Source organism: Amblyraja radiata, chromosome 26, assembly GCF_010909765.2.
Source record: "Amblyraja radiata isolate CabotCenter1 chromosome 26, sAmbRad1.1.pri, whole genome shotgun sequence".
Classification (NCBI taxonomy): domain Eukaryota; kingdom Metazoa; phylum Chordata; class Chondrichthyes; order Rajiformes; family Rajidae; genus Amblyraja; species Amblyraja radiata.
This window is the reverse complement of record NC_045981.1, coordinates 33474463-33487872: the sequence shown is the minus strand read 5'-3', so window position 1 is coordinate 33487872 and position 13410 is coordinate 33474463. Positions and strand designations below refer to the sequence as shown.

Sequence of the window (13410 nt, the reverse complement as noted above, 5' to 3'; positions counted from 1 at the left end):
GGATAACCTCACATTTATCCACATTATACTGTATCTGCCATGCATTTGCCCACTTACCCAGCCTATCCAAGTCACCTTGCAGCCTCCTAGCATCCTCCTCACAGCTAACACTGCCCCCCAGCTTCGTGTCATCTGCAAACTTGGAGATGTTGCATTCAATTCCCGCGTCCAAATCATTAATATATATTGTAAATAGCTGGGGTCACAGCACTGAGCCTTGCGGCACCCCACTAGTCACTGCCTGCCATTCTGAAAAGGAGCCGTTTACTCCTACTCTTTGCTTCCTGTTTGCCAGCCAGTTCTCTATCCACATCAATACTGAACCCCCAATACCATGTGCTTTAAGTTTGTATACTAATCTCTTATGTGGGACTTTGTCAAAAGCCTTCTGAAAGTCCAGATATATCACATCCATTGGTTCTCCCTTATCCACTCTACTAGTTACATCCTCAAAAAATTCAATAAGATACGTCAGACACGATTTACCTTTCGTAAATCCATGCTGACTTTGTCCAATGATTTCACCACTTTCCAAATGTGCTGCTATTCCATCTTTAATAACTGACTCTCGCAGTTTCCCCACTACCGATGTTAGACTAACTGGTCTGTAATTCCCCGTTTTCTCTCTCCCTCTCTTTTTAAAAAGTGGGGTTACTTAGCTACCCTCCAATCCTCAGGAACTACTCCAGAATCTAAAGAGTTTTGAAAAATTTTCACTAATGCATCCACTATTTCTGGGGTTACTTCCTTAAGTACTCTGGGATGCAACCTATCTGGCCTTGGGGATTTACCGGCCTTTAATCCATTCAATTTACCTAACAACACTTCCCGGCTAATCTGGATTTCACCCAGTTCCTCCATCTCATTTCCCCTGCTATTTCCGGCAGATTATTTATGTCTTCCTTAGTGAAGATGGAACCAAAGTAGTTATTCAATTGGTCTGCCATGTCCTTGTTCCCCATGATCAAATCACCTGTTTCTGACTGTAAGGGACCTACATTTGTTTTAAATAATCTCTTTCTCTTCACATACCTATAAACACTTTTGCAATCAGTTTTTTATGTTCCCTGCCAGTTTTCTTTCATAATCTATTTTCCCTTTCCTAATTAAGCCCTTTGTCCTCCTCTGCTGGACTCTGAATTTCTCCCAGTCCTCTGGTAGGCTTCTTTTTCTGGTTTAAACCAGCATCTGCAGTTCCTTCTTCCACTAATTCCTTCTGGTTTAAACCAGCATCTGCAGTTCCTTCTTACACTAATCCTCACTTCATGTTTGACACGCTGGCCGTGTGTAATTGTTTCTGTTACCAAGACATCCAGGAGCCTAATCTACCAGATATAAAAGTAAATGGAACAAATTATTTACCTCATAGAAGGACTTGGTTACACAGCAATAAAGTCATATGCATATTTTCACATGCTTTCCACTTGGAAGTATAAAGTCAGAACTACTTAGACATGGCTAGTTATCAGTGTTATATCTTTAAAGACTCGATGTTATGTATTTTTACATTTGTAAATGAAACTTAACATTATTGATGCATCACTATTTTATAAAGTGTCAATATCTCATTTATCTCATCATATGTTTCTGAAGCATTTTATTTGTCTTGTTTCCCTGTGGAAACATACTAAATAGGACCAAATAAAACATGAATAAACCTGACTCCAAATTGGATTGCAAGCATGAACTGCACTGCAGTGTGTATAACCTAATTGTAAAAATATCAGGGCTAAATAAAGTTGCATAAACAACCAGATCTATTAATAAAGTTAACAAGATATCACAATAACATTGTTAAGGTGGGGTCTAAATTGCCAATGTTCAATGTTCATAATTTTCTTTTTCCCGCATTGTCGTCCAGCACCAAATGGAAGGGTCAGATGACGTGCAGATCAATCAGGATGAAAAATGTGGGAGAAAAAAACACAAAGTGCTGGAGTAACTCAGAGGGTCAGGCAGCATCTCTGCAGAACATGGCTAGGTCATGTTACAGGTCACGGCCCTTCTTCTGACTGATAGTAGTTGAGGGAGAAAGCTGGATGAGTGGTGGGGGCAGGACAAAGACTGTCAAGTGTAGGGTTTTTATTTGTGTACTTTATGTTTAGAGGCACAGCATGGAAACAGGCCCTTCGGCCCAACGAGTCCAGGCCGTCCATCGATCACTCATGCACACCACTTCTATGTTATCCCAGTTTTGCATCCATTCCTTGCACACTAGGGGTAATTTTACAGATTAACCTCCCAACTTGCATGTCTGAGGGATGTGGGAGAATACCAGAGCATCCATATAAAACGCATGAGATCACTGGGGGAACTTGCAAACTACGCAGGCAATACCTGAAGGGGCTGTCCCACTGCGGCAACCTAATTGGCGAGTTTAGAAGAGTTTAGGAGAGTTTGAAAAAGTGTCACGTTGAAGACCTCTTTCGACTATGTGGAAGACCTCCTTTGACGTTGATGAAGACTAGCTTCGACTAGCTTCGGGAAAATTGGACACCGAATAGTGGAGAGTGAAGACGACCTCCTTCGATCTCCTACGACCTCCCTTCGACCTCCCTTCGACTATGTTGAAGACTATCTACGACTACCTTTGAGTACCCTTGATTACCTACGACTAACATGCCGACCTACTACGACCTACCTCGGCTAAACCTACTCGATTTTTTCCATGGCGACCTTTTTTTACTCGCGGGCATTTTTCAGCATGTTGAAAAATATACCGCAATCAAGCTGAGGCCTGGAGTACGCGGGGACTACTCTCGAGCATGAAGGAGAGTTACAAAGACCTCCCAGGACCTCGTGTCTACCATGCTGCGAGTATGAGTCGAGGGAAAACTCTTCTGAACTCGCGGATTAGGTCGCCGCAGTGGGACAGCCCCTTTAGGCTAGGATGGAATCTGGTTCTCTGGTGATGTGAGGCAGCATCTCTACGGTTGTGCCACTGAGGATACAGGTGAGGGAGGTTGTGATTGTCAGATGGGTGGACAAAGGCCAGAGATGGGAAAAAGATAAGAGATTGTAATCATGTATTGTCTTTCCACTGACTGGTTAGCATGCAACAAAAGCTTTTCATTGCACCTCGGTACACATGACAATAATGTAAACTAAACTAAACCCAAACGTATAAACATTGAATTCACACATTTTAGGTAACTAACTTACAAATACAAACCACACCCCCACCCCCTCCCCCATCCCCCCTCTCTTCCCTGTGCCTCACTACATGCAGTGCCATTCCTCCCTTTCCCCTGCTCCCATCGCCTTCCACCTTTATTCCATCCTCTGGCTTCACATTTCACGCCTCTTCTCTCCCCATATCCTTATCTCCCACTTTTTTTTTGTTTTCATCTCTGGTCTTTGTCCACCCATCTGCCAATCGAATCCCCTCCTTGCCAGTATCCACCTATCACTCACCAGGCTTCGTCTCACCCCTCCTCTCTTCCAGCTTTCTCTCCCCCACTACAGTTAGCCTGAAGTCCCGACTCGAAACGTCACCTGTCCATGTTCTCCAGGGATGCTGCCTGACCCGTTGAGTTACTCCAGCACTTTTTGGCTGTCTTTGTATCAGTACAGCTTGTCGCCAAAATTAATTTATCAACGCAGGGATGATAAAGTAAAATTATTATTCAATATCAGAGTACTTGTTTGAATATTTGGACGAATGTTCTTCATTTTAATTAACAGTTATAAACTGTGGAGGGTCTGGTTACAAGCAGCATCTCTCTCAGCTCTGTCACTGATTATGATGAATGGAGCCATTCTATGCACTTTGATCTGGTACTACATCATAAATCAAGGTTTTTGTTTGTTAAAAGTATCAATTAAACAAATCCCTGGTGGGTAAGTGGTGTGGTATCGATCAGTCGTGATCAAACTGAATTTGAAATGAGGTTTGATATGCGTGTCATAATGCGCCTATGTCCTGATGCATTGCAATGCTGAGAACTATATTCTCCACTCAGTATCTTCTCCCTTGCTCTATCTATTGTTCTCGAGTTTGACTTTAGCTTAATTTAGTTTAGAGATTCAGCATGGAAACAGGCGTCTTGGCCCACTGAGTCCACGTTGACCAGCGATCACCCGTGTACTAGTTCTATGCTACACACCAGGGACAATCTACAGAGGCCAATTAACCTACAAACCTGTACGTCTTTGGAACGTGGGAGGAATCCGAAGAAAATCCACGCGGTCACAGGGAAAACGTAAAAATTCCATATAGTCAGCATGCGTAGTCAGGATCAAACCCTGATTTCTGGTGCTGTGAGACAGCAAGACTACTGCAGTGCCAATGTGCTGCCCCTTGATATATATGGTATATCTGATCTGTTTGTATAGTACGCAAAACACAACTTTTCACTGTACCTCGGTACACGTGACAATAATAAACCTTATGCTAAACCTAAACAATCATATATTTTGGATACAATCTTCATGATATTTTGTGGTACACATTTATATTACAACCTTTCAACTTTCACGTTTCATTTTTGGTTTATTTAATATGAAAAGGATCTATTTTGACAAAAAACGGATGTTATGCTGTGAAATAGATTCCATGTGATTTCAAGGGGAACCCTAAGTTGGAGGATGATTGAATTTTAATATTCCCCATAGTGTTGTTGTTGGCAGAGGAAAGGAAGTCAAAAGCTCCAGATCATCTGGTGGACCTGTCTAAAGCAGTTTACATATTTGGTAAGTTGTTGAAAATTGTTCTGGTAGGCGGGTGTTGTGTGCAATGTGTGGTGGAGGTAGGTTTCAATGAATGTTTAAAACTGTTAAAAGTGCATATCTGATGAAATGAACAAGTTATGTCTTTGTACAATTATATTCAAAATAAAATATGCTCATTCGGGGAATTGTTAACAAGTAATTCATAAATTATGAATGCATTTGGAATGCGACAGGCAATCGCATCCTAATATGTCGTCTCACTTGTTGATGTAAAGTCACCGTGGTATTGAATGTGGTAGACACCCTGGAGAGACAAAACTCATGCTTAAAACCTAAGGCTCTGCCCTGAATGATTAAAAATACACCAAGTCTCCTTTCCCTTGAAAAAATAAAACTGAGAGTGATCTAACAGCGGTCTATAAACTTATGAAAAAACTTGTCAGTGGAGAGAGAAAAAATATTTCTTTTATTAAGGGCGATTGAAATGAGAGGCCATATGTTCATATCAAATAAGGAATTCAGAAGAAACCACTTGATCCAAAAGAACAGTGAGAATATATAATTTACTACAACAGGAAGTAGTTGAGTTGAACAATATTGATGTATTTAAGGGGAGCTACATGAAGGTTGAAGAGAATAAGATGTCAGTTGAATAGAGTTAACATCTGTTTAGTTTAGTTTAGTTTAGAGGTGCAGCGCGGGAACAGGCCCTTCGGCCCACCAGGTCCGTGCCAACCAGTGATGCCTATACCCAAGCACTATCCTAATACTAGCGTCAATTTACAATCTTTACCAAAGGCAATTAACCTACAAACCTGTACGTCTTTGGGGTGTGGCAAGAAATCGGAGCACCCGGGGAAAACCCATGTGGTCACGGAGAGAACGTACAAACCTCTGTACGGACAGCACCCATAGTCAGGATCGAACCCGGATCTCAGGCACTGCAAGGCGGCAGCTCTACGACTGCGCCCCTTTGCCACACCAGTTAGTGTGATATAAACTGTGTGAGAGCATAACTTTAATTTCCATGGTAAGTTTAATTGTGATTTAATGTACTGCAGCCACCGGAATCTTGAGCAAAACACAAAGTGGTTGACGACTTCAATGGGTCAGGCAGCATCTATGGAGGGAACGGACAGGCAACGCTTTGGATTGGGACCCTTCTTCACAATGAGTCTTTATTAAGTTTAATTGCACAAATGAAGTTTGGAGCAAAATTGCTTTTGTTTTGTGAAGATATCTTGTCCAATCCTGTACTCCCTTTAGATCAGATTCAGGTTCAGATTCAACTTTAATTGTCATTGTCAGTGTACAGTACAGAGACAACAAAATGTAGTTAGCATCTCCCTGGAAGAGCGACATAGAATATGATTTCAATAAATAAATCTATTTACATGCATACAGTCATAGTGTTTTTCCTGTGGCAGGAGTGTGCGGGGGGGGTGATTGGCAGTCACCGAGGTACATTGGTGAGTAGTGTGACAGTCGTAGGGAAGAAGCTGTTCCTGGACCTGCTGGTCCGGCAATGGAGAGACCTGTAGCGTCTCCCGGATGGTAGGAGGGTAAACAGTTTGTGGTTGGGGTGAGAGCAGTCCTTGGCGATGCTGAGCGCCCTTCGCAGACAACGCTTGCTTTGGACAGACTCAATGGAGGGGAGTGAGGAACCGGTGATGCGTTGGGCAATTTTCACCACCCTCTGCAGTGCTTTCCGGTCGGAGACAGAGCAGTTGCCATACCATACTGTGATACAGTTGGTAAGGATGCTCTCGATGGTGCAGCGGTAGAAGTTCACCAGAATCTGAGGAGACAGATGGACCTTCTTCAGTCTCCTCAGGAAGATGAGACGCTGGTGAGCCTTCTTGACCAGAGTTGAGGTATTGTGGGTCCTTTACACAGCCCTTTATACATCATTGGTGCAAAAAGAATCAAAGATTCAAATCTGAAGATAGACACAAAACGCTAGAGTAACTCAGCATGACGCAACATCTCTGGAGAGAAGGAATGGGCGATGTTCCAGGTCGACCCAAAACGTTAGCCATTCCTTCTCTTCAGAGATGCTGCCTGTCCCTCTGAGTTACTCTAGCTTTTTGAGTCTATCTTTGGTTTAAACCAGCATCTGCAGTTCCTTCTTACACATTCAAATCTGATCTTCAAGACCATTTCTTAATAGTAAGATGAGGTATTATGTTTGCAACAATAATATTGTTCAACTGAATTTTGTAATCTGTGCTTCTTATAGTTTGGAAACTGGAGACGAAAGAGTCTAAATTAAAGATAGTAACACAGGTGACTTCAAATAGAACTTGGACACAGAGTGCCGAAATAACTCAGTGGGTCAGGTAGCCTTCCGACCTCTTGTTTATAAATGAGAGAACTATGAAAATGGTTCTATGGTAAATGAAAGAACTATGAAAATTGTGAATTTAGAAATTAAAACACATGTCTTAACTTTGCTGTCTAGCGAACTTTGTCCCAAAAATGGGACAAACTGCTGGAGTAACTCGGCAGGTCAGGCAGCATCTATGGAGAACATGAATAGGTGAAAAAAAAAAAAAAAAAAAAAAATGAAGCGGTACAAAAAATGTATTAAGATATATGTGTTGTGTGTTATTGTAATTTACCGTACTTCTAATAAAAAAAAAAATTTAAAAAAAAAAAAAAAAAAAAAAAAAGAAAAAAGAACCCTTCTTCATTCCGAGCTGAAACATGAGTTCATAAGTTATAGGAGCAGAATTGGGCCATTTGGCCATCAAGCCTACACCACCATTCAATCATGGCTGATCAATCTTTCCCTCTCAACTACATTCTCCAGCTTTCTCCCCATAACCCCTGACACCCATACTAATCAAGAATCTATCAATCTCTGCCTTAAAAATATCCATTGACTGGGCCTCCACAGCTTTGTGGCATTGAATTCCACAGATTCACCACCCTCTAAAGAAGTTCCTCCTCATCACCTTCCTAATGGTACATCCTTATATTCTGAGGATAGGGGCCTCTGGTCCTGGACACTCCCACCATTGGAAACATCCTCTGCACATTCACACTATCCAGACCTTTCACTATTCGGTAAGTTTCAATGACCGCCCCCCTCATCCTTCTAAACTCCAGCGAGTACAGGCCCAGTGTCGTCAAACGCTCATCATATTCTAACCCAATTATTCCTGGGATAATTCTTGTAAAACCTCCTCTGGACCCTCTCCAATGCCAGCACATCCTTCCTCAGATATGGGGCCTTAAAACTCCTCACAAACTCCAAATACGGTCTGACAAATATCCTATGAAGCTTCAGCATACATCCCTGTTATTACCTTTTAGTCCTCTCGAAATAAATGCTAGCATTGCATTTGCCTTCATTAAGGGCCTGTCCCACTGTACAAGGTAATTCAAGAGTTCTCCCGAGCTTCCCCTGATTCGAACTCGGAGAATTATGGTAATAGCCGCTCGTAGGTACTCGGGGCTTGCGTGGACATTTTTCAACATGTTGAAAAATCTTCACGAGTCTTCCCGAGCTTACCGCGTTTCCCGAGTGCCGGCCGTTAGCGTTACGAGCCACTAAGAGACGTCCCATGCTCCGACGTACCCGCTATGTACATTCTACGTGCTTACCACGAGTTTGATTTTTTTTTAAACTCGGAGAGCTCTTGAATTACCTCGTACAGTGGGACAGGCCCTTTACTACCGAATCGACTTGCAAATTAAAATTTTCGGAATCATGAACCAACACTCCAAAGTCCCTTTGCACCTCCGCTTTCTGAATTCTCTCCCCATTGAAATAATCACGCCTTGATTCCTACTACGAAAATGCATGACTGCACACTTTGCTACACTGAAACATCTCCTATCCATGTTCTACAGCGATGATGAAACCAACAAACGCGGAGTTTGTACCTTCTCCCTCCAACCACAAGGACTTTCTGCTGTTGCTCCAGTTAACTCCCACATTCCAAAGACGTGCAGGTTTGTATGTTCATTAGCTTCTAGTGTGTAGGATAGAACTAATGTACAGGTGATCGTTGGTCGGCGAGACTGCGGTGGGCCTATTTTTATGCTGCATCTCTAAAACTAAAATGTGAAACCAGAGGAAGGAATATAGATGCATGGGGATAAGGGGAAAGGGAGGAGTGGGTGTACATCCATGTGGGGCAGGGACAAGAGAGAGGGAGGGGAGGGATAAAAAAAAAAGCTGGGTGAGAAGAGGTGGGGATGGTTTTGTGGGTTAGTTACCTAAAACTGGAGAATTCAATGTTCATACCGTGGGTTGTAAACCACCCAAGCGAAATTAATAATTGAACAGCAAGATGATAAAATTCCCTTTATCCAATATACCAGCCTATTCAAGCTTATGACAATTTTGTTACTTGATTCTTGTCAATTTGATGCAGTGTGAAGTAATGCTGATAGAACATGCATTTTCATCTTTATTCCCACAAGCAATTACTTCAGTGGTTTAATGAAGATTTACCAAAATCCAAAGTAATTTGTTTTCTTCCCTATAGATTTTTAAAGATGTATATTATAGAAAAGATATTTTAAACCATCTGGGAATTTGTCCTTAGCTACACGAAGAGCCCTCAACATCAATAGAAGACGTTGAAAAAGGAGAACACTTTAAACTGGTTATTAGCCAGTAATTTAATGAAATTCTCTGGTTTGTAATTGTTTTCTGCATCATCAAAATGTGATCAATATTTTGAGGCTGCTGCAGGGTAATATTTTTCAGTAAAACTATAAGACAGACTCGATGAAGGACAGATTTATTCATGTGCCTTGTTCTCAAACCCCTTTAACAGATGACACCATCTGCTGTAAGTTGTTTGTATTTAAGTCATCGGCAGAAAAGAAATTATTTATATAGGACCTTTCAAGATGTCTCAAAATTCTTTACAGACAATTAAACTCATTTTTTGCAGTGACTGCTGTTTTGCAGGAGAAACAGAGGGCAGTCCGTCCCTGGCAACCCACTACAACGATGTAAAAACAAGGAACTGCAGATGCTGGTTTACAAGAAAAAAACCCACAAAGTGCTGGAGTAACTCAGTGGGTAGGGCAACATCACTGGAGAACATGGAGTGGTGATGTTTTGGGTCAGGACCCTTCATCAGATTGATCATCGGATTCATCAGAGAAGCCAACTGGTAGAAACAGGTGATTTTACACTCTGATAAAATTATTTCTTTAGAAGGGCACTGTCCCGAAACCTTCTTCCGGAATGCTGCCTGGGTCTCCTCCTTGGTCAGAGCGAGCACCACCGGAAATTGGAGGAACAGCACCTATCAGTCTGAAGAAGGGTTTCGGCCCGAAACGTTGCATATTTCCTTTGCTCCATAGATGCTGCTGCACCCACTGAGTTTCTCCAGCATTTTCTGTGTACCTTGCTGCTTGACCTGCTGAGTTACTCCAACATTTATGCCTTTTTTTACTCCAAATAACAATTTGATAAAGACTAATGGAGACACAAGGAACTGCAGATGTTGGAATCCTGTGGTAAACACAAAATGCCGGAGTAACTCGGCGGGTCAGGCATCATATGTCGAGAGAATGGAGAGACGATGTTTTGGGTTGGGACCCTTCTTCAGACTGAAGATATCTGGTGGAAAGAGGTGATTTTAAACTCTGATACATTTCTTAGGCTTCATGGTACTATGGAGGTTCATGGTATTATGCAGGTAAGCTCGCTATGGGTAAGAATGATAGGTTCTACTGTGAGGCCAAGAAACCCAGAAACAGACAGATTTGAGGAATGGTCCTGACCTGAAACATTGTCTGTCTGTTCCCTCCACAGATGTTGCCTGATCCATTGATTTGCTCCAGCAATTGATAAAGACACAAAGTGCTGGAGTAACATGGATAGGATAGGTTTAGAGGGATATGGGCCAAACACAGGCGGGTGGGTCAAGTGTAGATCGGGCATGTTGGTCAGTATGGGCTGTATGACTCTATGACTCTACTAATCTATTCACGTGATGGTGTTTATAAAAGTTTATGTTCATAAGTTCATGCTCAAGGTGCAGAATTAGGCTATTTGGCCCATCAAGTATACTCTGCCATTCATTCATAGTTGCTCTATCTTTCCCTCTCAACTCCATTCTCCTACCTTCTCCCCATAACCCCTGACAGCCGTAAATAATCAAGAATCTATCTATCTCCGCCTTAAAAAATATCCATTGACTTGGCCTCCATAGCCTTCTGTCACAATGACTTCCACCGATTCATCACCCACTGACTAACAAGGTGTGTCCTTTTGTTCTGAGGCGATGTCCTCTGGTCCTAGACTCTCCCACTAGTGCAAACATCCTTCTCCACCCACTCTATCAAGACCTTTCACTATTGAAAGTTTCAATTGGAGAAGAGTTGATTTATCTGGGCAAGTAATACACTAGCTTCCATTTCCAGATTCTTTCACACAATTCTGTAGCGATGTTACAATACTTACCTTCAGCAGCGCTGCAGTTCTGCCACTGGCCGTGTGCGCGACTTTGGTGCCTATGAGGGGGGAAGGGGAGGGGGGGAGGGGGGGGGGGGAGAATAAAATGCCGTTTTCTCCTGCCTGTCGGAGGCGAACTTCCTCAGGCTGTTAAGCTGCTGCAGAAAAAGCGTTCCGACTTCCGTTCTCGAAAGTTTTTAAAAACAAATCGCGGGACAATTTAATCGCTGGAGTAAAATAAAAAGCTACTTCTAACGCCGTCAACGCCGACAACGGAACGGATCTCACGTAGGGGACAAAACAAAATGTAAGTCGTTTATTTTACATATAAACTTGCTTGTTAGGATGACTTTAATCAAAATTTCCTTCACGAAAATGTGATTTTGGCACCATACGAACCGGCAGTGTTTTTCCTCGCTATATGGGGTTCAAATTCACCACAAATGCAACGTTCCAATCGATCGCGTTCCACAAAAACCCACTCGCAAGATGATTAAAATGCCCATTAATTTACGGGAATTAAACATTAAATTCCTTCCATTTGGCCTATAAATTCATGACAATGAGATTTTAAAATCATGTTATATGGTGAATTCTTGTGTGAATGTTATTTGGACACTTAGGCTATTTAAAAATGTTAACCTTTTCTTAAAAAATGGATAGATGTTTAGATCTAATAATTGAATAATGTAATTTGCTACAATTAGGTAACTAACTAATTATATGCTTTAATTTCAGGTTATCCAAGTAAGATTGTTTCATATTTGTTTCAGAATGCTTCAATCTATAATAACTGAAAATTTCATTCAGTTCTCTTAATTTTTAAGAAAGTTATGGGCTTTTGACCGTCCTCGATCACAGCTTTTGAGTTAAGTCAATGGAAAAGCAATAGGGAACAAGATGCTAATTTCAGAGTATGAAAATGGCCATAATGTTTTTAATACTGAAGATATGAAAGTGAATTAGGTGTCAAATTAAACTTCTTTTTATGCTTTATCTGATGGGATAAATTGCAGACTTGATTTTAAAAATCTCAACATTTTGTAACATTGCTACATTCTCTGCCTCGCCTTACTCTTGCATATGACATTAAACTTGAACTTGAAGTCCAGACAGCACTTTCCAGTGTGATACCTGCCTACATTGTGGAGATCCTGTATATCGGCAAGACCAAGCGCAGGCTCGGCGATCGTTTCGCTGAACATCTCTGCTCAGTCCGCCTAAACCTACTGATGTTCTGGTTGCTCAGCACTTTATCTCCACCTCCCATTCCCACACTGACCTTTCTGTCCTGGGCCTCCTCCATTGTCAGAGTGCGGCCCAGCGCAAATTGGAGGAACAGCACCTCATATTTCGCTTGGGCAGTTTACACCCCAGTGGCATGAATATTGACGTCTCTAACTTCAAGTAACCCTTGCTGTTCCTCTCCTCTGTCCCCTCCCCTTCCCAGTTCTCCTACCAGTCATACTGTCTCTGACGACATTTTGTCTCCATACCGCCCACTCTACTGACATCAGTCTAAAGAAGGGTCTCAACCCGAAACGTCACCCATTCATTCTCTCCAGAGATGCTGCCTGTCCCGCTGAGTTACTCCAGCATTTTGTGTCTAACTTCGATTGAAACCAGCAACTACAGCTCTTTCCTACATACATTGTGGAGAGTTGGCTGTGCTGGACGTACATCCAGTGACACCATTGGTTAGGCGATGATTTGGGAATTGCACTGCCCAAGACCGCAGGAAATTGCAGAGATTTGGAGATGTAGCCCAGTCCATCACACAGACCCGACTACCCGCTACTGACTCCATATCCACTTCACGCTGCCTAAGAAAAGCAGCCAGCATAATCAAAGAGGTCCCACCCCAGTCATTCCTTCTTCTCCCAGCTCCCATCGGGCAAAATGTTCAGAAGCTTGAAGGTATATACCGCCACACTCAGGAATAGCTTCTCCCTCTCTGTTGTCAGCCTTCTGAGCAATCCATCCAGAAATAAAAGGCTGGAGTAACTCAGCAGGTCAGGCATCTACTCTGGAAATTGTGGATAGGTGATGATTTTGGTCAGAACCCTTCCTTTCATAACAGCCCCACCATAAGCTAGGGGACTGATCTATTCACCACAACCCCATTGAGGGTATTGGACTTTGTCAATGGAACGGATGCACTCCAATGCTGAGAGCAATATTCTCCACTCATTATCTTCTCTTTGCTCTACCTACACTGCTTGAGTTTGACTTAAATGTATTTATGTACAGCATTCATTCAATAGAATGCATTGCGTGCAAGGAGAGAGAGGACGGTCTGCGGGCCAACTGGA

The 13410-nt window shown here is 42.3% G+C and overlaps 1 long non-coding RNA gene across 1 annotated transcript; it reads right to left on the bottom strand.

Annotated features, from left to right (window-relative positions):
* Positions 1-205: 205 nt before the first annotated feature.
* LOC116987781 lies at positions 206-12968 on the bottom strand. Its single transcript, XR_004415792.1, has 3 exons — positions 12897-12968; positions 9470-9474; positions 206-216 (listed from the first exon to the last, which is right to left on the bottom strand). It is a non-coding gene; the product is annotated as an uncharacterized LOC116987781 (long non-coding RNA).
* Positions 12969-13410: the final 442 nt, after the last annotated feature.